The sequence below is a fragment of the Enhydra lutris genome, unplaced genomic scaffold (genome assembly GCF_002288905.1).
Source record: "Enhydra lutris kenyoni isolate GAN:26980312 unplaced genomic scaffold, ASM228890v2 scaffoldscaffold14, whole genome shotgun sequence".
NCBI classification, from domain to species: Eukaryota; Metazoa; Chordata; class Mammalia; order Carnivora; family Mustelidae; genus Enhydra; species Enhydra lutris.
In genome coordinates, this window is record NW_019154098.1 from 18,465,768 (window position 1) to 18,493,425 (window position 27,658).

The 27,658-nt window shown below is 38.0% G+C and overlaps 1 pseudogene; it reads left to right on the forward strand.

Moving 5' to 3' along the window:
- Window positions 1-388: 388 nt before the first annotated feature.
- Window positions 389-27,658, forward strand: part of LOC111146776 — a 46,214-nt pseudogene continuing 18,944 nt past the window's right edge.

Consider the following 27,658-nt stretch of genomic DNA (forward strand, 5'->3'; position numbering starts at 1 on the left):
CAGAATATTGCCTTTCACTTCATAACAAAGGAAAAAATATTTAGAAGATTATCTGCATCTTTTATAAGGCTCACAAATATTTCTGTGCTTCTATTGTTTGGTGGGAGATCTTGTGGTTAGGAACAAGCCTGGGCCAAGAGCCACATTGCATGGCTGAATAGAAATCTGAAAAGATCTTTAATTGTACCATTTTTAAGATAAACAATTCATTCAAGTGTGTTTAAAAATCAGAGCAAATGATTCATCTTGATGTGGATCTGGCTACAAAAAGGAACATATCTCTGGGTGGGATTAGAAAGAAAACCTTTCTTTCTTTTTTTTAAATACAGTATTCCTGCCCAGATGAAATGAAGGTACTCACAGAGCCTGATTGCCGTAATTTCAGACGATGCATCAGTTGACATGGAAAGAGAATCCTAAAGTTCCTGACCTTTCAGGAAGTATACTGGATGTGAGGTAAAGTTGGTGAAAAGAAGCTGATATTTAAACCAACACACGGTGATTCTTTGGACTTTGGGGGTATTTAGAGTAATTTTCAATTAGTGATGGCAATGGCCTACAAAGAAGTTTCAGACAGGGAAGTGGGGAAGAGCAGACAACTTTTGAGAAGCACTGAACTGGAAGAAAAACTTGTAGGCTGAGCTGAAGGAGGCTTCAGTGGTATAAATATGACCTACACAATAGAAGAACGCAGTCCCACCAGCCAGAATCAGCCCCCTAACGTGTATTTAAATAAGTTATAATGAACATTAAAAATATAAAACATAAGGGGGCAGCCTGATAAACGTAACCACAATAAAATTAAAAACATAAATGCTTAATCATTAAAAGATACTACGAAGAGAGTGAAAAAGAGAAGTCACATACAGGACAAAGATATTTTTTAACACATGTAATGGACAAAGAGTTCATGTCCAGAATATAAAAAGAATTCCTATTTATTAAAAGGAAAGAAATGAAAGTAAAATAAAAAGAGACAAAAACAGGCATTTCTCAGAAAATAGAAACACAGATGACTCTAACCCTATAGAATGTTGTCAATTAATTGTATTCTCAGAGAAATACGAATCAAACCACTAGCCTGATATTCCATACAAAGCAGTTTGATAAAATTATGCAGCTGGATTATACGAAATGTTGATGAGGATATGGAGAATGGGACTATTATCCCCTGCTAGTGCAGCATAAATTAGCACAACTGTTTTTGGTGGGGAGTAAACTTGAACATGTTCATTGCATAATCCATGACAGTTCCTGTCTTCAGTAAACTTGGTCCTGTACCCTGGATCAGGGAACAGGCACCAGATACTCACAACAGTGTCAACAAAATACTGGGAACAACCAAATGCTCAGGCCAGCTAAAGGACTGAATAAACTGAAGGATTCATAAGCTGAAGTAGTAACCACAGGAAGCAAGAATTCATTCACTATCAACAGCAATGAATCTCAAACTCATCATGATGGCAAAGGCGCATGTATGATCATCCTCTTTACATGAAGGACCAAAACCAACCAAAACTAGATAATTTATTAAATGCAGATACATCACTAGGTGGTGAAAGTACAGAGAAAAGCAAGGAAATGATTGAGATAAAATTGAGGATTAGGGTTACCCCTTGCAGGGAGGAAAAGAGACGGGAGAAGATAGACAGATGGCCACAAAACTTGGTTGGGTATTGACTACACAGGCATTAGCCATGAGAATGTGTCCTATAGGCTTTATAATGTTTGATATATTTCAATATAAAAATGCCTCCGGGGCACCTGGGTGGCTCAGTGGGTTAAAGCCTCTGCCTTCAGCTCAGGTCATGATCCCAGGATCCTGGGATTGAGCCCCGCATCAGGCTCTCTGCTCAGTGGGGAGCCTGCTCCCTCCTCTCTCTCTGTCTGCCTCTCTGCCTCCTTGTGATCTCTGTCTGTCAAATAAATAAATAAAATCTTAAAAAAAAAAAAGTGCCCCCCAAATCAGTAAGCTGGAGAAGAGAAAGAATAACAAAGTAGTAGAGGGAGAAAACAAGATTGAGTATATACATTGAACATATATAGAGAGAACATATATTGAAAATATATATAGATTATAGATTATATTATATATACAGAGTATGGATTATATTATATAGAGGTTATGGATTGTATTATATATAATATATAGATATAGATATCTAGATATCTAGATATCTCCATATATATTGACTAGAGACATCAATCGATCGACTGATCAATCAGTCTCCTACTGGATGACCCCAGCACCACTCTGCTAACTCAGTTGTGTCTGCCACCTCTCAGGGAAGGTGTTTTTTGTTTGTTTGTTTGTTTTGGTTCAGCCACCTAGTCATCCCATTCAAATCTACCCTATGCATTCTGAGTTGAAAACATTAGTGTTTCATGAGAAACCATGGCAAATAATCAGACTCTCTACTCTACTGTTTCTAACCAGCTCATCATGAGCAGTTTCACTGGTGCGAATATATGCATTTTCTGTTCAGTATACCACACCCATACAGTTCTAGCTAAAGTGGCCTTTTCTTTTCTTTTCTTTTTTTTAAGATTTTATTTATTTATTTGACAGACAGAAATCACAAGTAGGCAGAGAAGCAGGCAGAGAGGGAGAGAGGAGGAAGCAGGTTCGCTGCTGAGCAGAGAGCCCGACGAGGGGCTCAATCCCAGGACCCTGAGATCATGACCTAAGCTGAAGACAGAGGCTTTAACCCACTGAGCCACCCAAGCACCCCTAAAGTGGCCTTTTCTAGGGGAGAGGGGGATCATAATTAATTTTGCCTACCCGGATAATCAGAACCTCGGTCATACTTGTTAGGAAGGTGGGTTTGAATCTAGATCCAGTGCTAATTTGCCATATTGTATTTGACAGTTTGATTTACTCATATGGACTAGTTTCCTCATTTAAATGGAAATAGTCATTCCAGACTGTGCCGTTGTGAGAACACAAGCAGGACCACAGAGTACATTCTCTGGCACACCTCAGCAACAGCCTTGAAAGCTGTCAGATCCGTTCCAACGAGAGCGTATGTATACGGAATATTTCCTGGAGAGCCTTTCTTACTTTAGACTGATTGAACTTCACACTATGGTTGGAGAATTTTATAAAGTTGAGCAGAAGGTTCATCTTATGTGTGTTTGTGTGTGTTCCCAAAACAAACTCTAAATGATGTAAAGGAACAACAACTTCCAATTTCTGAGCCCTAAGAATTGAAACATTCTTATCCACTTTTGCACATTCTACTGCATTTCTTTCTGCCTTGTTTCTGCATTGCCAGGGATGTTTTTATGTATCAGAGCACGTCTCAGGGATTGAGGAGAATGCACAACTCCTAGTTTGCAATCAAACTTCAGTCTTCATTATCTGTAACTACGCTGGGGTCTTTGTTTAAAATACGCTGAATTTAAGAAGGTTCTCTCTGTCTTCAATACATTCAGCAACAAGTCTGCTGGCAGCGGCTTATCACCAGGGAATTGTACTGAGTTGTGCCTGCTGTACTGTTCTGCTCTCTCTCTCTCTCCTTGTGCATTACATCTTCATCTCTTAACAATGATCTCTGTGTTCTGCTTTTGAGCCAACATAGCCAAATTGAGATTTATATCCATTCCTTTTGGCAAGAAGGAAATCTAAGAAATACCCCTGTTTCAGAGATGCCTGAACTCAATTGTTATACCCTTTAAAAACTGAGGATTTTACTCTTGAAATATTTTATAGTAATGACGGCAGAAGAGAAACAAGTACAATTCAGAATGACCCAAGGACTTTTTTGGTTTTGTTTTCAACTAACGAGAAAAGGTAAAATCTGATTAAACTCTATGAGCTGTTCACCAACATATCTCCTGTGTCTAGCATGGTGTTTGGAGTTAGATCTTCTATAAGGCAGCCAGCCATTCAACAATATTCATTTGGATGGATTGATGCGTTCATGAGTTAATAAAACTGGTATGTGAACAGCAAATGGAACATTTCGTTTTAAGCCTTGACAGGACCCTGAAAGCCCTGGTTATTATTGAAGGCTTGATTATTGAGAAAATGTATGAGTCTCTAGGAATTCTTGTCAAGATAATATTTTTTAAGATGCTTTTTACTTTAGAATATTCTCCAATTTACAGAAGAGTTGTGAAGATCAGACAGAGTTCACATAAACTCTACACCATTTTCTCGTTGTTAACGCTGACCACAACAATGGTACATTTGCAACAACAAATGAACCACTGCTGATAGGTTATTATTGACGAAAGTTAACACCTAATTTGGATTTTCTTCATTTTTAGTTAATACGTTCCCAGATCCTACCAAGGGATCTTCTTGCGAAGTGACACAGTCATAGACATATCTTATTCCTGCAATTCTACAAAGTTTATGGAAGGCTAAAGAGGTAAAAAGTACATTGGTCAACGATACTAAACGATTACTCTGATTAACAGTAATTCACATCTACACTGCAGATTTACAATTCCCAAAGCTGTTCAAGGTAACGATAATCCACTTTCATTCTCGGTAGCAGGGACTTCGGAAAGGGAAGAATCTGACATTCAATAGCTTGTCCAGAGTCCAAAATTCAAACCCAAATCTTCTGACAATACTCTGATGAAAATATGATTCCCAATAAACCCCAAATGTCTCCTGCCTTCATTTGTTCCTTTTTGTTATCATTGATTTAGCTAGAGGGAAACTGAGGCCCCAAAGCAGGGCTCAGCAGACTTTTCTGTGAAGGGGAAGGCAGGAATTTTTGAGGTTGTGCAGACCACATGGTCTCTGTCATGAGGACTCAGTTCTGCCATTGTAGAGCCAAAGCAGTCACAGAAAATACACTAACAAGTGAGAGTGCTCCAATAAAACATGATTGACAAAAGCAGGGGGTGAGTGGGATTTGCAACACAGACCAGTTTGCCAACTGCAGCCCTAGACACAGGGCAAATCTCTACAACCATCTGGGATGTGTGTGTGTGTGTGTGTGTGTGTGTGTGTATGTGTGTGTGTGTTCATACATATGTATGTATCATGTTCATACATATTCATGTATGATATATGTGTGTATATGTATTTGGTGATACATACAACTCGAAATTCATTGATTTGCTTATGCCATTATTCTTTTAAACTCTCTATCCATGTCTTTTTAATCCTTATGAATGTATCACAAAAATTGTCTCTGTTCGTTAAACTCCTGTTAGCATCGTTCTGGATTTCACTGTAACTTATGATTATCTCTCGCCTAATGGGATTGCTGACCTGCCTCCTAAAAAAGAAGGTAAAGGCAGATCAAAGTATTTTGAAGTTAGGCTTAGGGACATAGGAAGTTGAAATAAGACAGACACGGGACCTGGGTCCATTGAAAATGTAAAGGGTTAGCAAGACACATGCTGAAGTTCCCAAAAAATGAATCACAAATTTCAAAGCCTTCTTATACTGATCTGTGCTGTTTTTACCCAAAGAAGCCCTTCATGATTTTGCTATAATCTATCCCAGAGTGAAAAATCACTTCAAGTGACCCTTTGGGAAAATGTTTCCAACCTTGCCTTTTATTTCATGTTCTTGTGTGTGTGATTTAAAAATATATATACGATTAGAACTCTTGTGTGGTCTTTATCACACACACTATATCAACAAATGATGGGAGAAGCCAAAAATGTGCTATAGGGAATTTTTGAAAGGCTTTCAGGCGATATTTACATAAATTACTTTCCTCTCTTATGTAATCATAATAAAGAAGTTGGATTGAAACTTTAAAATATTTTTCACTATGGAAGTATATTTATATATAGTTTGTGAATAACAGCATGCTTATAGGTAAATAATACGTATGTTTATGTATTTCTACGTATATGAACATACACATACCTATTCATAAAGCAAAGTCAGGAGTTTAAAAGAAAACCAGGTTGCTGGGATATAAAAGCTAAGGAGATTTTCAAGTGTTTCCTGTTATGTGTGGGGTACACCTAACACAATGTAATATTTTCACAATGATTAATGAACAGAAGAATATTCTCCCCTTAAAGTTCCCTTGACTTGCTCAGGGCTGTATTTAAGCTCCTTTGGTATTCTAATACTTGCTCAAATGACCGAGTAGAACCCCATTAGAACTTGTCCTCGTGTATAGGTGTAAAAATTTGAGGTATTAAAACGGGCCTCAATTCTTTGCAGCCCCTTCCAACAAAAAGTCGGTTTCCCATTCCTTGACTTTGATCTGGCCTTGTGATATGCTTTGACCAGTGGACTATAATGGAGGTGATTTCATATGATTTCTGAGAAGGGTCTCCGGAGGCCTTGTAGCTTCTGTACTTGTCTCCTTAGAACACTGAGACCATGTGGAGAGAGAGGCCAGTCAACAGTCCGCATTCATCACCAGACAGGGAAGTGAAGCTTGTGGGAGCCTCCAGCCCCAGGTAGTCAACCAGATGACTGTGGTCACCTGTATGACCTCAGGTAACCCTAGCAAGGGAACCACCCAGCAAACCTAACAACTCATTCACTGGTGAGGCATAATAAATAATTTTTGGTTTAAGCCATACATGTTAAAAAAAGAAAACAAAATATAATTATTTCAGAAAAACCCTAAACATGTTTAGTTTCTGAATTAGGAATATATGAATGCATGAGTTTGTGTTTCTGTATTTGTTTGTGTTTGTAGGTATAGGTGTTGTGAGGCTACAATGCAAATAATAGTGGGTCACAACTACTATTTATCAGATACCTGATGTGTACGAGACAGGGTATGAGGTACTTTAATGCAAGCAACATATTCTGTAGTTACTCTGATTATGTTATGTATAAGCGTTAGCCAGAGAAGAAGTAAATACCCTCTTCCACTTTGGCACATGAGCAATTTAATTTTCTCTGTTGGCCAGAGAAGGTAACATCATGGAAACACACAAAAGAAAATATTTGCCTTCATAAAATTTTTAAAACTATGGCCAAATGGGTAAAACTATGGCCAAATGCCCAAATGGGCAAAATTAAATGATAAATTAAGGGGGAATATTTGCAACTTATATCTCAAAAATCTAATGGTCATAAACTTTTAGAAATTTTTCTAAAACAAATGTGAAATTCAAACACCCAATAAAGTAGAAACAGATACTATTACTGAAGTTACAACACACTGACATCTAAGGAAGAATGTGCATTCCAAAAAAATATTGAAGCAATAATTGACAATTATATGTTTACTGACCAGAGCTATCATGTTAATTTATCCATTTATTCAAATGACATTGTATAATGCTAAATATCAGGAACTTTGAAAGGGAGAAAAGCATAACCTTTCCCTCAGTTAGTGCAGAGCCAAATGGGAGAGACAGAATAATCAAAAGATCAATATAATATAGTGGGTTAGTACTAAGTTCTTGAGGTATGTAGAGCATCAAGTGGTTTGACATGTTCTGCAAAGAAATCCTAGAGAATCCTTCTCACAGGAGGTGCAGACAGAAATTTCTTTTAGCACAAGTTAGAATTTTCCAGATGAAGGAAGTGCCGGGGGAGGGGGGAAAATTATTGGAGGGAAATTGGTGACCATAGGCAAATGCTGAGAGAAGTAGCATACTGTGTGTAGGGAACTACAAGAAGTGTGATAAGAGGCAGAGCTGAAAATGCTAGAAATAAAACTGAGGAGACATTGTACCTGTTCAGTAGTTCTACTCAGTCTGAATTTAACCTGAGGAGGGGCAAGACTGGAAGGAGGAGGAACCAGCAGGTCTGTGACATGTTAACTGGATTTTAAATGAACCTTGTTCTCTGGAGGATGAATTTTAGTAGTAAAACTGGGGGCTAAGTGACGATTAGGAAACTGTAGTAGGAGTCCAGAGAGGAAAGATGTAGGGTTAAAGACTGCTCCTGGGTTTAGAGCTCAGTGTATCCATATGAATCTATGAGGGCTTTTGGTTTTTTTTTTTTTTTTTTTCATTTATTTTATTTCTTTTCAGTGTTCCAAAATTCATTGTTTATGCATTTGTTTTGTTTTGTTTAGAGAGAGGATGGGGGAAGAGGAGGAGGAGATGAGAGAGATTCTCAAGCAGGCTTCACTCCCAGCGTAAGCCCAACACAGGGCTCAATCTTACAACTCTGGGATCATGACCTGAGCTGCAATCAAGAGTCAGACACTTAACACACTGAGCCACCTAATCACCCTGCAATGAGGAGTTTTTTATTCCTTACAGTGGCATACAGATCTAAGATATAGCCAAGATCCCTGCCTCCTGGTAGTTACAGCTTTGAGCAGTCTCCTCTCATTGTGTGTAGGAGGGACCTGTGATTTGCTTTTAATCAATAAAATATGCAATAAAAATTGCAGTGCAACTGATACCTTGAGTAGAGCCTTTCAGAAAACCCAGTAAGACTCCTGATCCGCAGAAACATGGGAATAAAAACTATGCATTGTTCTGATTTTTTTAAAAGATTTTATTTATTTATTTGACAGACAGAGGTCACAAGTAGGCAGAGAGGCAGGCAGAGAGAGAGGGGAAAGCAGGCTCCCCGCTGAGCAGAGAGCCCAATGTGGGGCTCGATCCCAGGACCCTGGGATCATGACCTGAGCCGAAGGCAGTCTTTAACCCACTGAGCCACCCAGGTGCCCCATTCTTTTTTTTTTTTTTTTAATTTGTGGTAATTTGTTATGCAACAAGAGATAGCTAATAAAATATTTATTACAAAGTTAAATGTATTTCTCTGTGTGGACAGTCAGGCCTCCAGAATACAAAATCATTCTGGAGCTGTTTTAATTTATACCTATCATCTTAGCCATTAATGGTTTGCATAACTTGCCTGTCTTTGAGCCCTCCATAATGGTCTGGTAACTCAGATTCAGTTTATGGAAATTGCCCTTAGCAATATATTTAAGTATTTTTGTTTTCAGTGACAAAAATGCTGAGTTCTTGAGTGATATTTCTAGGAGTATGGCTCAGCTATCAACCAAAATGCCTTTTCTCTAGTGCACTGATCTCATGCCAAGATGGTAAAGTTCCCCAAATCCCCTGAATGCTTTGATTGATTTTAATTACACTGAAGTCTATTGACGTAAAGCTAAGTACCATTTCCAACAGCAACAGTGTTGTCAAGCATTATCAGAAAAATCTGAGAATCGAGGGGAAGTGGCTTCCAAAGGCAAACCCCATTGAGTGGACTTCTTTGTCAATCAACACCTTCTCAGGCTGCCTCTTTGTTGTATATCTGAAGGGCATTCTTCCATTCTCCAGCGCTTTCAGTCTCTTCCCCGAGTGGCATCTCTTTAGCCTCCCGATATTTTGTCTCAGTTGTGAAGCTATTCTAAGCTTCTGAGAAGATTAAGAAATTAACATGCAAGACCATTATAGTTTAATACTCACATTCCTCAGAAATCTACAAAGACAGAAACATGAGAGGGAAGAAAAAGGACACACATCTAGAAGTCATTTCTGAGACCGCTATCATCGCACTATCTCATGATGGTGATCATACCCAAATATCTTAGTAACCCTGGTCCAAGTCCCAATAACTGATTCTAGTAGGCAATCTAGTGTCTAATTGTCATAAGAGAATGGAAAATTTTACAGAACGAAGTCTTCTCCAAGATGCTCTGAGAATGCTGCATTTCTCAGCACAGCCATAAGGACTTGATCTTGGTTTCATGTAAGAATATAAACCTTAATGTGGGTTCCATGTGATGATAGGATTTAGAGGGACAGAAGTTTTGGAAGATTATTTTAAGTGAGGTAAGTGCTCGTAAGACTACAGATTGTATACACAGTGGAGAAAGATGGATACGGCCAAGGAGTTTAGGGTGAGTATAAGGGTTGATGACCAAAGACAAGGAAGAACTCTGCCTTATTGGGATGTAATACTGGAATTTCAAAGGAGTGGAGTTAAAGCGAGAATATAATTGGCTAGATGGAACTTTAAACTCCTTAGTGAGAATTATGAACTTAATACCAAGTATCTCCTCTTAAATTTTACCTTTCCAAGGAAGCTCTTCATAGCAGTCCTGTTTAAGAGCCACACAATCATTGTATCGTGACTGCATTTTTCACAAGATAATGTAAATATCAATTTACCTGCTCTTCTCCAGTGTCCTCAAGGACAGAGGTAATGACTTCTTTTGTCCAAAAAATGGGGGTGGAATGGGGCAAGAACACAGGCAGGGAGATAGGAAGAAAAGAAAGATGTAAGGTACTAGACTTCTGAGTTAAACAAAACCTCTCATGACATGCCATATACTAGCTTAGCCAGTCAAATCCAGCGTCATCTTCAGTTTCTTCATCTGAAGAAAATAGAGTTAATAATAGCTTTCCAATCATCCTCAAAAGATCCATGTGAGAGTAAAAAAGATATTGAATATAATAATACCTTGGAAAATGGAAAACTACATGAAAGTGACTTGCTATTTGCAGGTTCTTTAGTAAAGAAGGCTCTTTTGTAATCTTCTTAAGTAAAGGTTGTTTTGTAATGCCATTACAGTGCAGTGTTTTGAGAAAACTCATATGCTGTGGGGAAAGAAAGATAACTCTAGTTTCACAGATGGTCATGAAAATGCTATTTATATTATAAAATGTTGGAAATAAGCTAAATGATCAACAATAGGGAGTTGCTTAAAAAACATTCATGTAGGGGCGCCTGGGTGGCTCAGTCGGTTAAAGCCTCGTCTTTGGCTTGGGTCATGATTCCAGGGTCCTGGGATTGAGCCCCACATCAGGCTCTCTGCTCAGCGGGGAGCCTGCTTCCTCCTCTCTCTCTCTCTCTCTCTCTCTCTGCCTGCCTCTCTGCCTACTTGTGATCTCTGTCAAATTAATAAAATCTTTAAAAAAAATAAATGATTTTAAAAAATTCATGTAGTCGCAAGTTAGACTATTGTGGAGCCAAAATAATGGGGGTAGGAGAATCTTTAATTGTACGGGAAATTAGTAATACTATACAGAAAAGTCTTCAAAATATTACTTAGCAGTGGCCATGTATCTGTGTGTATATGTGAGCACACATAGATGTGTATATATGCAAAGACATGCAAACAAATATAGTATGGGTTTTCTTATTTTCAATTACCTTTTCTGACAGTTTGTAAATTGTAAATAACAGAACACGTCCCCTTCTGTACCACCAGCCCGTGTTAATCTCATCCCCCTATTTTAGCTTCAGAACAGGGTAGAAAAGGAAGCAGTGATCACTTTCAGCTTCTATGTAGCATGAAGGCTTTTTCAGATGAGGAAGAGGGTGACAGCTCTGTGATCAAGCGATGTTCTCTATCACAAAAATGTGAATGACAGTGTTACAAACACTTTTTAAAAAGAAAACGTATAGTAGCAGATACATCCTGGTGTGGGAGAGACTGGAACAGAGTAACACAGTCTCCACTCCACTTGGACTGGGTGCCCATATTCTCACATTGATTCTAGAGAATGAAGGGGAAGGAGCCTTGGAGGGAAGCCACAAGACTCAGGTGTCTGCAGCCCTCCATCCCCAACTAGCTGTATGACTTGAGGCATATTGCTTCAAGTTGTTTCCTCGTCTGTGTGGAGTAGAAGTCTCTTCCGACTCTGAAATGTTTTGTTTTTGTGAGTATGGCAATGTATTAATCTGGCCACACACCGCCCTATATTCTCTGTTTCAATACATATTTATTCAGTACTCAGGGAGTGTCTAACCCTTTTCAAAGGACCATCTGAGACAAATAGAACAAAAGAAAGCTATAACGCGCTGCATTATGTGCTGGGGTTTATTATCTTGTTTCTCCATCACAACAGCCTGGTGAGGTTAAAAACTAGCATTCATCACTTTATCCATAAGGAAAGGAGGGCCCCATAGGGGTAAAATAATAACAAATAGTTGAGGAGAATTTACACCCAGGTAATTCTGACTCCACAGCCAGGGACTTTCCCACTAACCACGCTTCTGTGTTTCTGAACTTGTTTTAAATGAGAACTTTAAACGCAGAAGGGCAGATGTCTATCTTGCATGAGTATCGGAATGGACTGAATAAAATATTTGTTTAAGGGTGTAAGAAAGAGAGAAAAAAACACTGTAAGGATTTCTGAACTGTGTAGGCTCCCCTCCACTCACAAAAATGAAAGAAAGGAAAAGAGGAAAAAAAGGGTGGGTAAAGAGGGACAGAAGGAGAAAAGGAAAGAAGGAAGGAAGGAAGGAAGGGAGAAAGAAAAGCAGAGCAAATTTTAGGGCTCTAATGATTCAAATGATTCTTCAGCAAAAACGGCTGGATGAATTGAGGTTGAATTAGTCTCATTGTTCAGCATTTTCCACGTAGGTTTGATGTCAGATTCTTCTCCTGTCTTAATGGGGTCTGTGGTGGGAGGCCAAGGGGGAGGCTAGTGATTGTATTTAATTATGTTCAAAGAAGGATACAGAATACTCAGCAGATGTCAGGCTTACAGCTGGGATCTCATAACAAATGCCGCTCTGCTATCTCGCCTTCTTCATTGCTGTAGCAAAGCCGGGCCCAGAAAATGCCCAGCAGACGCATTGGCTGGGGCTGAGTGAGAAAAGATAACAAATCTTAAGGAAACATGTTGCTTATTATTCCTCATAATGAGAGCTGCCAGGGTGTACACTGAGCAGGCCTCCGGCTGATACCAGGACACAAAGGATCTTAATGCATCCCACACAAGGATGTCATTTGCAATCTGGAGCAACAAAAGAGATGGAAGGTAGGCCTTGTTTCTTGATACTGTATATCCCAGGGAGGACAAATAACAACCACACAGTTTGCTTTCCCAAGCCCCACAGGCATTCAAAAGAAGCCTGTTGACTGCAATTAGGATACCCCTGCTTTTAAAAGCCAACCCTCTCAGCAGGCAGTGAGACTCTATCATGGGCCATGCAGCCCCAGCATGTTTCAGATTTACCATGGAGGCAGGCTCATGGAAGGAGATGATGAGAAAGGAAACCCTAATGACTTAAAATTCACAGCCTCCTCAAGGGGGTCTTCCCTGATGCCTCCCAGATAGAATAGGCTAGTTTCACACTTTGTAGAACCGGGGAAAAAATAATAGTAATAAATAAAATACAAAAAAATTAAAAAAACAAAAAAACCCAAAACCCCACATGACTTTCTTCGTAATCCTACCAAACTAAGCCAACTTAAGCCTTCTCTAGGAGCTACTATTCATCTCTCCACCTAAAGACTTTTTCACATCACAATGTTCTGGGGTAGGTTAGGCCAGAAGCTCTGGGGAGTTAATGCCCCCAGGATTTATCCTCAACAGCAGAGTGTGGGGATGAATATCTTGGATTCCTCCAAGTTAGTAGGGTGGCACTATGGTGTGCTCTGCATCTCCTAGTGCATCAGAAGCTGAACTGAGCTCAAGATATCACAGTGAGAAGCTGCTCATTTTGACATCCGCTGTTGGCTTTTTTCCTTTCCCTAACTCCCCTACCCATTCTCCACCTTCATTCCTGAGTTTGCATCCCAAATTTTGCTTGCAGCAAAATGTTTGTCTCAGGCTTTACTTTTGAGGGAAATCCAATTCAGGGAGGTGGCCAGGAGATTTCAGGATCTCCCTCTATGCTTCCATTTGTAAACCTGGGGGTGTACCCCACTGCCTATGGAATCAGTAGAAAAATCTCAGAGTGACATCTGCAATTCTTCTTGGAATGACCCCACGCTAACCTCCAGACTCATGAAAACCCTTCTTTTTCCAAAACACATTAATTCCAGAATACGCTTTATAATTTCATGATTTTAAGCCTTACTATATGGGCTTACTTCAATCTGAAATCCTCACTTAGCGGCTGTATGTTTTTCTCCTTTGTCTTCTTTAAGTGACTTTTTACTCATAAGGCTTTTTATGTTTTCAAAAGTAGAGTGGAATCTTCCTCCCTAAGCTGGTATAATCTTCTGTATATTCTTACATTAAAAATCATTTACAGCTTTTCCACAAAACTGTGAACGGCTTCAGAATAGGCACTGCCTTTTAATCTTTGTATTCGCAATTTCTATCATGGTGGCTGATACTTAGTATATTACATTAATCAAAATGTATTGTTTGGCTAAATAAATATAGGAACAATATATAAATCCTTGATTTCCAAGGACAGGTCTTGATGATTTTGCTCCTTTGCTCTCCCATTCTAGGTAAGAGGAAATGATACAATTTTCCATTCTAGGTTATCTAGGGAGTCAGTAATGTTTTCTCAAGGATAGGTGACATAAAATATTACAACTTAGCAGGCTGGATGCTTTGTTGAAATTCTGAGGTGTGTCTTCCTTTTTTGGCATACGTACCAGAGAACAGCATACTCCATCCTGGCACCTAGCACAGGGAGGGGTGATGACTAAGGCAGTGGGCTTGTTCAGTGAGACCTGGTGAAACAGTAGGAGATTTGGAACCACAGGACCTAAATTCAGCTCATGGTTTTGCTAGAGGTTTTAATCAACTTATTTGAGATTTCTGCCTCTGGGGGCACTGGGGCACTCAGCTGGTTGAGCAACGCACTCTTGGTTTCAGCTCAGGTCATGATTTTAGTGTTGTGAGATTGAGTGCCATATTGGGCTCTGTGCTCAGCACAGAGTTTGCTCTGCTCTCTTCCTCCCCCTGAGCCCCTCCCTCAGCTCATAATTTCTCTCTCTCTCTCTCTCCAAAAAAAAAAAGAATTTCTGCTTCACTATCTGTAAAATGGTGGTAATATTTCATTTACAATGTACATTGAGATTTTTAAGAAACATCACATGCCAATGCATTTTGTAAAATGTCACGTGAATATACACGTGTGCATATATACATGTGTCTCTATATACATATATTTATTTATAATTCTTACAATTTTAGTGATAAATGCATTATGTAAAATGGACCTCAAGGAACCAAAATGGATACCACAAAATGCAGCCTAGAGATTCAGGGTTTGATATGGAGCCAGAAATTTGGGTAGACTTTTTGCTTTTGAGCTGAATCCCAAATAATGAGAACCTATCTTAATTTTAAAGAGCTCTGGAAAAGCACCTCCATTGCTCAGATATACTCACAATTTGAAGTGGGGAATTTAGGCAGTGTGCACCTAAATATATAAGGCAATATAAGCACATGTATTTTTTTCAAAATATTCAGGGAGAAATTTCTGTGATCAAGATAGCACACAGTTTTCTTATTCTAACAAAAGTTGACTCCAGAACTGACACTTGATATCTTCTTCACTCTCCCAGAATAATTCAAGTGGTTTCCCAGGGTGTTGCAAAATTTAATACTTCTGGTTGTGATTATTTTCAGGAAGAGGAATTGTTCCTGCAAGAATATGTGCCAGCAGTGCTATATGGCATGTGGGGTTATGCAATCCCACACACTGACCAGAATGGGATATTTGTGTTCATATTCAGCAGCTAGGATTTATGGGATCCTGTGTGTCATAGGTCTGCACCAAGTTTAGTGATGCAATGAAATGGGGCAAACAGAAATGCTCTGGGAGACATGAGTCAGTGAGCAACCACAGGTACCAGAAGGAAGTTCAGTCCATCCATATAACCCCAAATGCAAAAAAAAAAATAAAAAAATTAAATTAATGCCAAATGGTATTCCAGAAGCATTTATTATGAGATAGGAGTTTGATGACGTACATATAGAGGCTTACTGAGGGGATAGGAATTCAGAGCAAGGCATCTAGGCAGTGGGTAAGTATTAGCAAAACTCTGCAATTGAGTCAAAATGCCATAAGCATAAAGGCAAGGAGTCAAGGCCAGAATGTTAGTTTCTAGCAACTGGCTTGAAAAGAATAATACTGGATCCCAGTTTTAGAGGTAGGGGACCCCAAATAAAAAAAAGCAAAGGACAAAGAACAAAACAGGGATCTGGTTACCAAATAGGAGGTACAAATGTGGTCCACATCTCAGAAATAGGGTTGAACTGGGTACATAATTAGTGCTTGAAGCTGAGTCCTAGAATACTAGTTACATTGGTTCTGTCTTGAGTTAGAAGATCCCTGAGGACTTGGTCCAAGTAATCCTGAAAGTTAGACTGAACATGGTCTGGTTTGAGGAAGTAGTGTGAGCAAAGACTAGCAGTCAAGCAGAGACTCATACTGTGAACATGATGGTATGAAAATAACAATTGTCCATCACTGTTTGAGTACATCATAGCATGAAGCACTTTCTGTGTCTCACTAATTGATCCTTCAAAATCACTGTCTCTGAGAAATCAAACCTCCAGTGTCCTACAGCTCCTATGGCTTCCTCTTAGGAGAAGGTTGTTTAGTTTTAGTTTTAGTTTTAGTTTTTGTTTTTTTCTTTTTTCTTTTAGAGTTTTGGGATTAGATCTCTACCAGGGATCTTGTCTTGAAGGCTAAAGTAATGAGTTATTCAAGTTTCATGGTGGAAATTATCCTTTCCCAAATCCAATTACATTCCAGCTGGCAAATAGCATTGGCTGTCTCAAAACACAAACATCTGGAAGAAGGCTTGAATTGGCCATTACCCTGCCTCGTATGTCTGAAACCGTTCTTAGATAGTAGGTTAGGAAGTACGTTTTTGGCTGGACAAGATAAATACATTTTTTTTTAACCATTAAATCCCTGAAATACCTTAACGTAGACCGAGTAAGATATAGAAGTCACAAAAGCCATGAGAGCACCAATTTGTTTGATAATTATACTCAACTACAGCACTGAGACCAACAAAACCATGGAAATGTTTTTAATAAATCATATGTTTTGACTCTAAAAGATCAAACTGACAATACATTTATTTGTGGGCTCGTCAGTTAGCTATCTGGAGAGCTCAGTCGTCCAAAGGTTGGTCTGAATAGAGCTGTTATTTGGTCATTATGTTGACCCAGGGACTGGAAAGAAGAAATGAAATTAACATGTTCACATTTAATCTCAACCTTCATTCTTTAAGGATTTCTTTTGTAGGTTTGGCAGGAGACACTGCTATAAAGAAACCCTCAGTCTGAGAAGCTATTGAACTGTTCACTAACTCTGAACACCAGCAACCTCTTTACACTTTCTGGTCCTTGGTTTTGTCTGTAAAATGTCGGTGGTAATTGCCAAGGTTAGCTGTGATGTTACAGTAGATAACGTATGCAAAGACATGCCAAAGAGTAGGTGCTCATTACATGGCACTATTTTTTATTGTTGCTGTTATTATTAAGCTATGAAACAGAGATCAGACTGGTACCATACACTAAAAACATTGTTGTTGCCTGAATTGACATCGGTTTACAATGCCCAATCTGTAATAATTAGTGAAGGAGTCAGGAGACAGTTGACATCAGTGAGCGTAAAATGTGTTCCTTTGGATACATCTGGAATTCAGCTGTGGAAAAAGTCCACTCCCCTCCCCCACTTTTAAGAACACCCATACAAATATCAGACAGGGGTTAGCCCACTGTCCTCTTTCTCAGCTCTCATATGGCCCCAAATCTTTGCTCGGGGCTTCCTGCTGAAGTCTGCAAATCTCTTTGCCCTGTTTCCTGTTGGGAAAATACATTTGATAAAATCCCCCATTGTCTGAAATTCTTTTTCTTATTCCAGTCACTTTTAGAGCCAGTGTCTGAAAGACTGGAAAATTAAAGGCAGTTTATTTCCTCTCCAATTCTTTGCCTGCAATTAAATTTAGAAAGCATGATAATTTTATGAGAAATCAAAGTTACTCATAATGCAAATTTATGTTCCTAAACTTCTAAGGAATTATTCTTCTAATAAAAATATTAGCTACTAATATAATATCAGTAGTTAAATATCTTTTTTTAATTCTTTACACATTAATTTTTCAAACAGATAAATAATCTTTCTGTTACAAATTTTCTGAAACTAAATTCTTTGACTCATTCAACAAATGTTTATTGGGTGACTAATATGTCTCAGGCACTGTGGGATTTTTTTCTCCCTGGGAAACTATAATGACAGGACAATTATTTTAATCCCGTCCTCATGGAGCTTAGAATCTAGCAAAAGAAATAGAAATGAAATAATAAATCCATCTAGTATGGTGGAAAGAATGCTTTTTATTAAAGCCAGAAAGTCAGGGGAAGAGGGTATTTGTCTGGTGAATAGACTATGTTTATTTACAAAAATATCTTGATGAACTTTCTCAGTATGAAAAACTCAGGTCCTTAGAGTAATTTAATGGACTTTAATTCAGTGATTCTCAAACCCAGCTGCGTATTAAAATAACACATGAATTAAAACAACAATAAAAGTACAAGATGATGCTCCACCACCAGAACATCTGATTTCATTGGTTGGGTGAGACCCAAACGGGATTTTTGTAATGCTCACTGAGTGTTTCTAATAGACGATTCCAAGAGTACTATTAATTTGCTGTGCTAGAATGTGAAACCACTCCACCCACCACCACCACCACTATCAGCGCCCCCAACTTTTCAGGCAAGTTTGAAATACTTGTGCTCTGTTCAGGAAAAGACTAGGGGTCATATCCTATGGGGAGAAAGGAGGTGTTTAAAACGTGTTCAAAGGTGCAGGTAGCAAGAGGTAGATAACTTGCATGCCACTATCATAGGGATTTGTACACAGAAATGATCGAGAGAAATTTAAGTTCCCTATTAATTCCTAAAATATTTGGAATAGTCTGGACTTTCATGTGTGCAGAGTGAATGGTCAACCCATTTGTATTTAAATATTAGAGAAAATTATGATGCCATTATTCCAGAGGACTTGTGCACTGCCAGGGAACTGGCATCTCTTTCACCTGTAAACAAATAAATAGTTACCTTACCTTACATTACACTGAAATAAGTGTGAAAAAGAAAATGCTGAGAGATCATTTGGCAGGGAAGGGTCAGAAAGAGCTTCCTGGGAAAAACCCAGGAAGTGTGTGTGTGTGTGTGTGTGTGTGTGTGTGTCTAGCAAGGAACCAATAAATCCAAAGATGGTGAACAGAGAGAGAGTTAGAGAGACAAGCCAGGCAAGTGGGGCAAAGGCAGTTGTGTTAAGTAGAAGATGGATGGAAGACTGAGCCACGGGAGATGCTGATATTTTACAAGAAGGAACAGAGAGCAGAATAACAAAGGGCAGTCAGAGCAAAGGTAGAAGAATATTATATAAAGACTAAACAGAGGGGTGCCTGGGTGGCTCAGTGAGTTAGAGCCTCTGCCTTCGGTTCAGCAGGGAGCCTGCTTCCCCCTGCCTCTCTGCCTACTTGTGATCTCTGTCAAATAAATAAATAAAATCTTTAAAAAAAATAAAAATAAAAATAAAATAAAGACTAAACAGAAGAACTATCCAACTAATCTATGATACCTCCCTACCCACACAAATCACCAAACACTTTACTTAAACCATAACTATGGGAGACTGCCGTCATCCTTTTTATCTCATTATCTACCCCATATCTGCAAGTGAGGAGAATAAACGAGATAATCCATGAGAACTCAGGAGGCAGGCTGGCACAGAGTTAAGAGCATAGGCTATGTCATCTCATCATGTATGAAATTTTATTTCAGAAATAACAGGGGACCATGAGTGACTTCTTCTACGCTTTGGTTTCCAGCTCTGAAAAGAGGAATAACTACTACCAGTACCTCAAAACATTTGAGGACAATAATTGAAATAATGCATATTTTAACCACACCTTTTAGGTCATTATCATGGTGGTAATGTTAGCATATGAGGATGTAATGTATAATCATATGAATTTACTATCTTCTGAGGAATATAAAATGTTTTATGTAAAGGGATGTGTATTGACTAAGAAATATTGTCAAGGTGTTAGCCAAATCCCACTAGCTATAAAAAAAAAAAAAAAAGACCTTAGCATTCTTTTCACCTCAATGTTGTCATTAACTTTTTTATTGAATCAATTATTCAAATGCTGATTGAGCCTATCTTTATAAGACATTGTCCTGAATCTTGAAATGACCACAAAGATGAATCACAAATAGCCATTTCCTTAAGTCACTTTGCAAACTGAAGCGTAAACTATAAAGGTATAAAAATGACCAAATTATAAAGCAATACATGGTTGAATGCCATAAAAAGCTAAAAGTTAAGTTAAATTTCAGAGGAGAGAAAAGAAGTGATAAAATTTTGATAATCTATAGTCCTTGACCTTAATATTTCTCTTTTGAAAGGTAACTTTGGAAAAAGTTTCTTCTACTGTTAGTAACTGAGAGCTCTAATTATGGGCCCTCACAATGCAGAAATGTTTGCCTTTTGAAAACTAAGCAGTAAATCAACTAATTTGCCACAAAAGTAGGGCAAGTTAGTTCAAAGCAATGTAGGCACAGGGCTAAAAAAAAAAAAAAAAGTAAGTGAATCAGAAGAGGAATCACAGGAAAATGAGGCACACACACGAAGTGGAAACAAATAGGGTAAAAGTGGATAGAACCCTTAGCCTTTGTTTTGACTTTGAGTTTTTCTGATCCCCACGATAAAGCCACTCCAAATCTGGAAACACAGATGGAAATGGCTTACCATTATGAGAGTGGTCTTAGCTAAAGATGTGCAAGAGCATATCTGTTCCCACTGCCAAGAGAATCATGGTTGTAAGTTGCACCATGTGACGTCTGAATCATCAAACTCCTCACATCTGATTCCATGGTTGTGAAGCAACCTCTGATTAAGATTTGGCTTCCCATGTACATCTGCCTACAGGGACTCAAGGGGCTGATTATATAGGCTTTAAGTATATCCAGTTCTCATAAAACTGTGCAGTAGCTTCTGATTATAATTTGGCATCCCGTTCATCTTGACTACATGAAGAAAATAAATTGGTTACATGAACTTGACTATCTCTGATTGTGTGACAGTGATTTCTTATTGTAAATTCAAAAATTGGCATTGTTTTTACACATCAGGCTCAAGAAGTTGGTCCATTTTAATCTATCTCAGCAGATGGATCTGTTCACATGATGACGATAGTAGATATATTGGCTTGCAACATTGAGATTCTGAGATATGGCACATTTAATAGAGTATATATCTCTTCATTGCAGAAATGAGAAGCCATAATTTTGCTATTGTGACGAGACCATGATATTGCTCATGAGGGTTTTCTTTTCTCTGAAACTTTAGTTCTGTTCTGCCTGGTTCAAGAACTTTCTACCTATCCCCAAAATACTGGGTAGAAGCATGTTTGTGTGGTTGTTTTGTTGTTCGAACACAGGGTAATGTCCTGTGATAAATTTACTACCAATTACAGTGGCTTAAATAAGATAAACATTTCTTTCCCTCAGATGTAACAATCCAAAATTAGGTGCGTGGTCAAATGTAGGTAAATCATTCTACTCCACAAAGTTATCCAAGGATCCAGGCTTGTACAGTGGCTCTGCCATCCTCAAAATATGGCTGGTATTTCAGGATTCAAGGAGGCCGATTCAACTGTTGATCCCATTTTGCATTTCCCAGTAGGTGGGAAGGAGGAAGAGAGGAAATGCAGGATGAGCAACCAAGTCATTTTCTGACATTACAATAAGTTTACTTAAGACTCGGTTCCAGGGCACCTGGGTGGCTCAGTCAGTTAGGCATCTCCCTTCAGCTAAGGTCATGATCCCAGGGTCTTGGGACTGAGCCCTCTACCAGGCTTCCTGCTCAGTGGGAAGACTGCTTCTCCCTCTCTCACTCTCCCCTCTCTGCTTATATTCCCTCTCTAGCTCTCTCTCTCTCTCTGTGTCAAATAAATAAATAAAATCTTTTAAAAAAATACTCAGTTTCTACTTCAGGATAATGAAAAGAAGTATACCTACATCGTAAGTTTTTTTGTGAATAAGTTAATACACATATATGCTTTGGCAGGAGTAACTGAATATATAGTAAGTACTATATAAGTTATTATTATTAACCTCACTTTATGGTTCTGAAATGGGGCTAATAAGAATAGAGATGTTCACAGAGTGGACATACCTCAGAATGAACTTCAAATATAATGCAGTTGTTACTGTTGTTTTATATTTGGAAAGGTGGTATTATCCCATCTTCTATCATAAAAGATATAGATTCATACAGTGAGAGGAAAAAGGACTATCCTCCACACAATCCCCATACTTTACATTTTAATGTCTTTAATATTAGGGTTTCACTACAAAAGTTATTCATTTTCTCTTTTATTGAACTTGTCCCCTTCTTTGTAACAAGTTGATCTCTGCTTCTTAATGCTTTACTTCTCTCCATCTCTTTTCCTCCCTTCTTCTTTCTTTCTCTCTCAACATACACACACACACACACACACACACACACAGAGTTGCTCTATGATACAGGCAGGAGAGGTATCTAAGAATTTTTCCAGAAATATCTATGATTAGGAATAAACTGGGCACTGACATGATTCTAAAGACCACTAGGATAACAAATGTAGTCAGAAAACTCTCCCTCAAAATTCTGGATTTTTTAAGGATTATTTTCAAAATAGAATTGGGTTACATTTTGCTTGTTAATTCAATAAATATTTATTGAGCATATGTAATGAGTCAATATTTGTGTTCAGCATGGGGAATTCCATGGTGAGAAACATCTGGCAGTGAGTGCCACTGCGGTATTAGAACCCACGGGTTGGGGTAATACATACGTTAATGAGAGAATAATACATAGAAAGGTGAAGTTATAATCAATGGGCATAGTGTTTCAATGAAGCAAAAATGATTAAGCTCTGGGGATCTGCTGTACAACATTATACCTGCAGTAAACAATAATATATTGTACACCTATGTATTTGCTAAGAGGGTAGATTTCTAGGTAAGTGATCTTTCCACAATATTTTTTAAGTGTGAAAATGAATACTAAAAACATTCTATATACATTCCATACCATTCAACCAAGTAAGGGAGTGCGTATTAGACATACATAGGGACAGCTTCTCTAAGGAAAAGCAACTGAGCAGAAATTTTAAATAAGGAGGGGTTTATTGTTTAAGAGTGCAAGGGAGAAGTGGGGAAGAGTGCTCCCGATGACAACCTTGTGGTCAACTGACAGGTTGCATATTGTCTTCCTGATTATTATATATGGTTATTTGTATGTAAGAACAGATCATACTACATATTCTGTCTTGCAACTTGGGTAATAGGCAATATCATATAAATATGGGGCCTTAGTCCCTTCACCTATAAATTGAGGGGTTACATTAATGTTTCCCCAAGTGTCTTTCAGATTTATCTAAAATTGCATGACTTCATAAATTTTCACAGATCATGCCAAAAAAAAAAGTCATACTGGGAGAACAACACATGTTAGACTCATTTTTTGTTAAGTATCAAATGTAAACTTTCAAGGGGTTACTCACTTATAATCAGTACCCGATCATCAAACTAAAACATATTTTTTCAAAACATCGGTTGTTTGATGTGCTGTTCTCACATTTCCTAAACTCACATACGACTGCAGTAATACCTAGTAGTAGAACCAAAAAATGTTTAGTAATTAAATGATAGCAATAAAAATAATTTTAACATTGCAAACATGATAAACACATCTATAAAAATGATAAATATAAAATCAATAATCTTATTAAAGTTTAAAAGAATAATTAAAAAGAATATAAGACCCACAAAGATAATTTCTGGGACTTCAGCAAATTTAAGAAGAAAATAAATTATTTTTGTTAAGGTAGGATAAACAACATTTATAGAAGAAAATTTTTATAAACTATCTCATTTAATCTCCACAAATTCAATGAATTATGTATTATAACTTATTTTAAAGGTATGAAAATTTTCATTTGTTAGATTGTTATCTAGCTCAAAGCAATGTTAAAATTCAGGGATTTTAGCTCTACCGAATCCTTAAATTGAATAGAGTGCTGATTCAAGTATCCTCTTTCTACTAAATGCCTCGTTTGCAACCTATACCCACATTCTGAAAGTCCTAATTTCTTAATTTCTTCTTATCAAAACTCTTTTTTAGAAAAGGAACAGAAACTCACAATGAAATCTCTGTTTGTAACCAGAAGAACAATCCAGCCCATCTGTCTTTATTAGAATTAGCATCTTGACCTAAAAATTAAAGTTCCATTGATATAATCCCAGTGTCACCATTTAAGAGGATTGGAGAGCTGTCTGCAGGACATGAGTTCATGTCAGTGTCCTGAAAGCCATACATCTCAGACAGTTGCCCAATCTACTCTGGTGTGCAAAACCTTACGAGATCCACTAAGAAAAGTACCCAAGCTGTCTCATTCAAGTTTAACCTTTGTAGCCAAAACTGGGCAGGTCAAATTTGAATAACAAATGAAAGGAGACTTTTTGGATGCTATCTTGTCCTCTTTGGATAAAGTTTGAGTGATGGTTAACTAAAATACTTCCTCGACAGAATCAGCCCCAGTCTTTGCCATTCATATAGGATTGCTGTACCCTGAGATGACGATTAGATAGATACATAAATTTGCAAATGAATGCATTTAGTTTTATTGGGTCATGTTGGTTTAAATTGCTTAGTCATTACCACTACCATCAGCAGCTATCAGAGGCTTGTTATGGGTATAATTCTTGTAAAGTCATTCATACCTTTCTACGTCATTTTAACTAACCTCATGGGATGCTTTAGATGTTATTGATGGATTCATAACTATTTGTAGTGTTGTGGTCATCTTCTAATCCACGACTAATCCCGTCTCTTACTGTTTTCAATTTTGCAAATTCTTTTGATGTCTGAGACCCAGTTCCAGCTTAGGGGAGGGAGTTTTCCAATACCTCCAACAAGCAATTCTCAGATACCAGCAACATGTCTGAGAATTCAATTCAACTCTGACACTACCCACATGGCATCAGATTCTACAGACTGAGGGTTCAGGCCTAGAAGACCACACCACGCCCCTTAGGTTGGATTAATTTGCTGGAGTGGCTCACAGAATTCAGAGAAACAGTTTACTTATTATACCAGTTTATTATAAAAGGAAGAAACTCAGAACAGCCAGATGGAAGGGATGCATAGAGCAAGGTATGTGGGAAGAGGCACAGAGCTACCATGCCCTCATCTAGGCACACTGTTTATTGTCTTCCATCTCCATGTGTTCACCAGTTCAAGTCTCTGAACCTCCTCCTTTTGGGTTTTTACTGGAGGCTTCATTACACAGGTGTGATTGATTTTATAATTGGCCAATGGCAACTGATTCAATCTCCAGCACCCCTCCCCTTTCTGGAGGTCAGTGGGGTGGGACTAAAAGTTCCAACCCTCTAATCACATGGTCAGAACCCACTGGCACCACCCCCATCCTTAGGTGCCTTCCCAAAGCCACCTCATTAACGTAACAAAAGACACTTTATTTCTCCCACCACCTAAGAAATTACAAGGGTTTGGGGAGCTCTGTGCCAGAAAAGGGGACAAAGACTAACTATATATTTCATATTACAAATCATAAGATTCCAAAATACTCTCAAATTTTACAACTGTGTTATTTGACATCCTCAAAGTTCTCCAAATGTCCATGTGAAATAAATGTCACAGTATCATATAAGACCTCCATGGTAACTAATCCAGACTCTATGTACTTTAATAAATCTTTAGCAATTTAAGTGAAGTTATACAAAGTCTAATTGAGAATTACATGTACTTACAAGTCGGCCATCCTATAGGTCCCGTCTGTTATCCTCTCTGTAATCTCACATATCTGAGGTCAAATCATAGCTCTATAGCTCTTTTTGACCTTGGTCAGTATGTTTTGCCATAAAATAGGAAAAACTACGGGGTTTGAAGATTTAATGACACAATACATGAAAGCAATTAGCATGCTATCTTGCCTGTAGGAAGTAGTCAGTCAATAAATAATAGTAACAACAATACAAAGATGATTTGTTAACCTTAAAAGTAAAATTGTCAGTTATTTTACCAGCAAAATGTTTATTCAGGAATAGCAGAGAATTGCAGTCAGGGATAAGCAAGCTATAGCAAAACCACAGGCAGGCCTGAGAACAAAGGAGAGCAACACCCTTTTATAGGGGAAAGGAGGAGTTTGGAAGGGCTGTTATAAACAAAAAGGCCATTGGACTAAAGTGAGAGTTTGAAGTACAGTGGCTTTTCTTTAGCTGAGTTGTGACAATCTCTCATCCATCCACTGGGCTGCTGCCAGGGGAGAAAACCTTTCTTGCTCTAGCTGGGGCCATCAAGTAGTATCAATTTACAAGGTATGTCTGCTGCGGCTGAGGTCTGTAAATAACAACAGATTGTAGGACAAGAGAGTTCGCCTTTCTGGCCCCCCAACTCTATTTTAGTGGCGTTTCCCTGTATTAATTTCCACAGATAGATAGTAATTTATTTTTTCCTTTCTTTTGAATGAAGTAAACTTTGTTTCTTCCTAGAGTTTCCTTATTCAATTCGTAATTTTATTAAGAAGTTTTCAAGATTGTGCTAATAAAAGATAGAGGCAAGACTTAAACCAGGACTCCCTGGCTGTTCCCTCCCCAATGTTTTTCTGCCTACCAGATAAACTGGATTTGGGTTTCAGGGAACAAAAATGCAATATATTAGAGATTTTGTGTATTAGCTCCATCATTTTGTAAGCAGTAAATCTTGAGCCAGTTTTTTTTAATTTGATGGTAAAATTTTAGGTGCCAATGAGGATCAGTGGGAGACATATTTCTTTTGAAGAGGGTGATTTCTAGAATCCTTTAACTCGTATGAAAGAGATACTGATTTATACTTCCACACATATGTCTGAAACTGTTTGCCAGGTTTTGAAATCTTGGGATAGATTCAGATGATATTATTGAAACTGGTTTAAATGGAGGGTTTGGGATTTAGAACTTTCATCAACAGATTGACTAGTTGAAGAGACACATGCTAATCCAAAATAATTAGTGACATTGTAAAGATCTATGATTTGAGGGTGAGCTTGCTTATTACAGCTGTTTACAGTGGCTAACAGCTGCAAATATTAGGCAGTCAGGAAGGACATAGCCCGGATGTTGCAATACATTTGAATTCAAGGTGATAAGGAATGCAACATTTGCTTAGTTCTAAGACTTCGAACATGAGTATAAGAGGCCACAAAGGCTTGAAAAATTTTTACTCAAAGGAATAGATACCTGAAAATATGGTGATTAAAAACAACGAACAATATATTTTTTGCTTGCTAGTTCAATAAAAAGTAAAGAGTGTGCCATAGTTCAGTTCTTCCTATAAGAGAACAAAGGACGATGATGTAGCTCCTTCTCTCCCTCCTCTTTGGCACAAGCAACTGCTGATTACCTTTTCAGGATAACAATAGCAAGAATTCACGAAACAGACAGAATCTTCTGGAAGCCCTGAATATGAGGATCATATTGGGCATGAAACACACAAGGGAGGAATGTTCTGGCACTGGCACCACACGTGGTCACAATAACTACAGAGGCTGAAATCCAAAAAAGAAGAAGAAGAAGAAGAAAGAAAAAAAATTCATTATGCAAAATAAAATTCTGTGCTGAAATATTGCATGGCTTCCATAACAATTGTATTATTTGAAAAACAACAGAGCTGCATGCCTCTGTTTTATGTGAAATTTTGGCTTGGTGCTTCTCTCATTTTCAAGAATTTTTTAGTCTTTCTTTCATATTTAATTATTTACTAAACTGAAGAATACCAAAGAAAGATTATTTTGTCCCACTGAGAAAATGTCAATATTATACAGTTTATATTAGCTTCTCTCTCTTTTTTTAAACAGCAAAACAAAAACAGATTTCTAGTTCTCTTCAATCTACCTCCCAAATAGCCAATAGAGCCAAAATCAACCTGGCAGAATGACAACCAAAACTGCTTTTCTAGTAGAATGTATATTCTAGGGGTAGATAACTGAAATAAACAAGAAATACACATGAGATAATT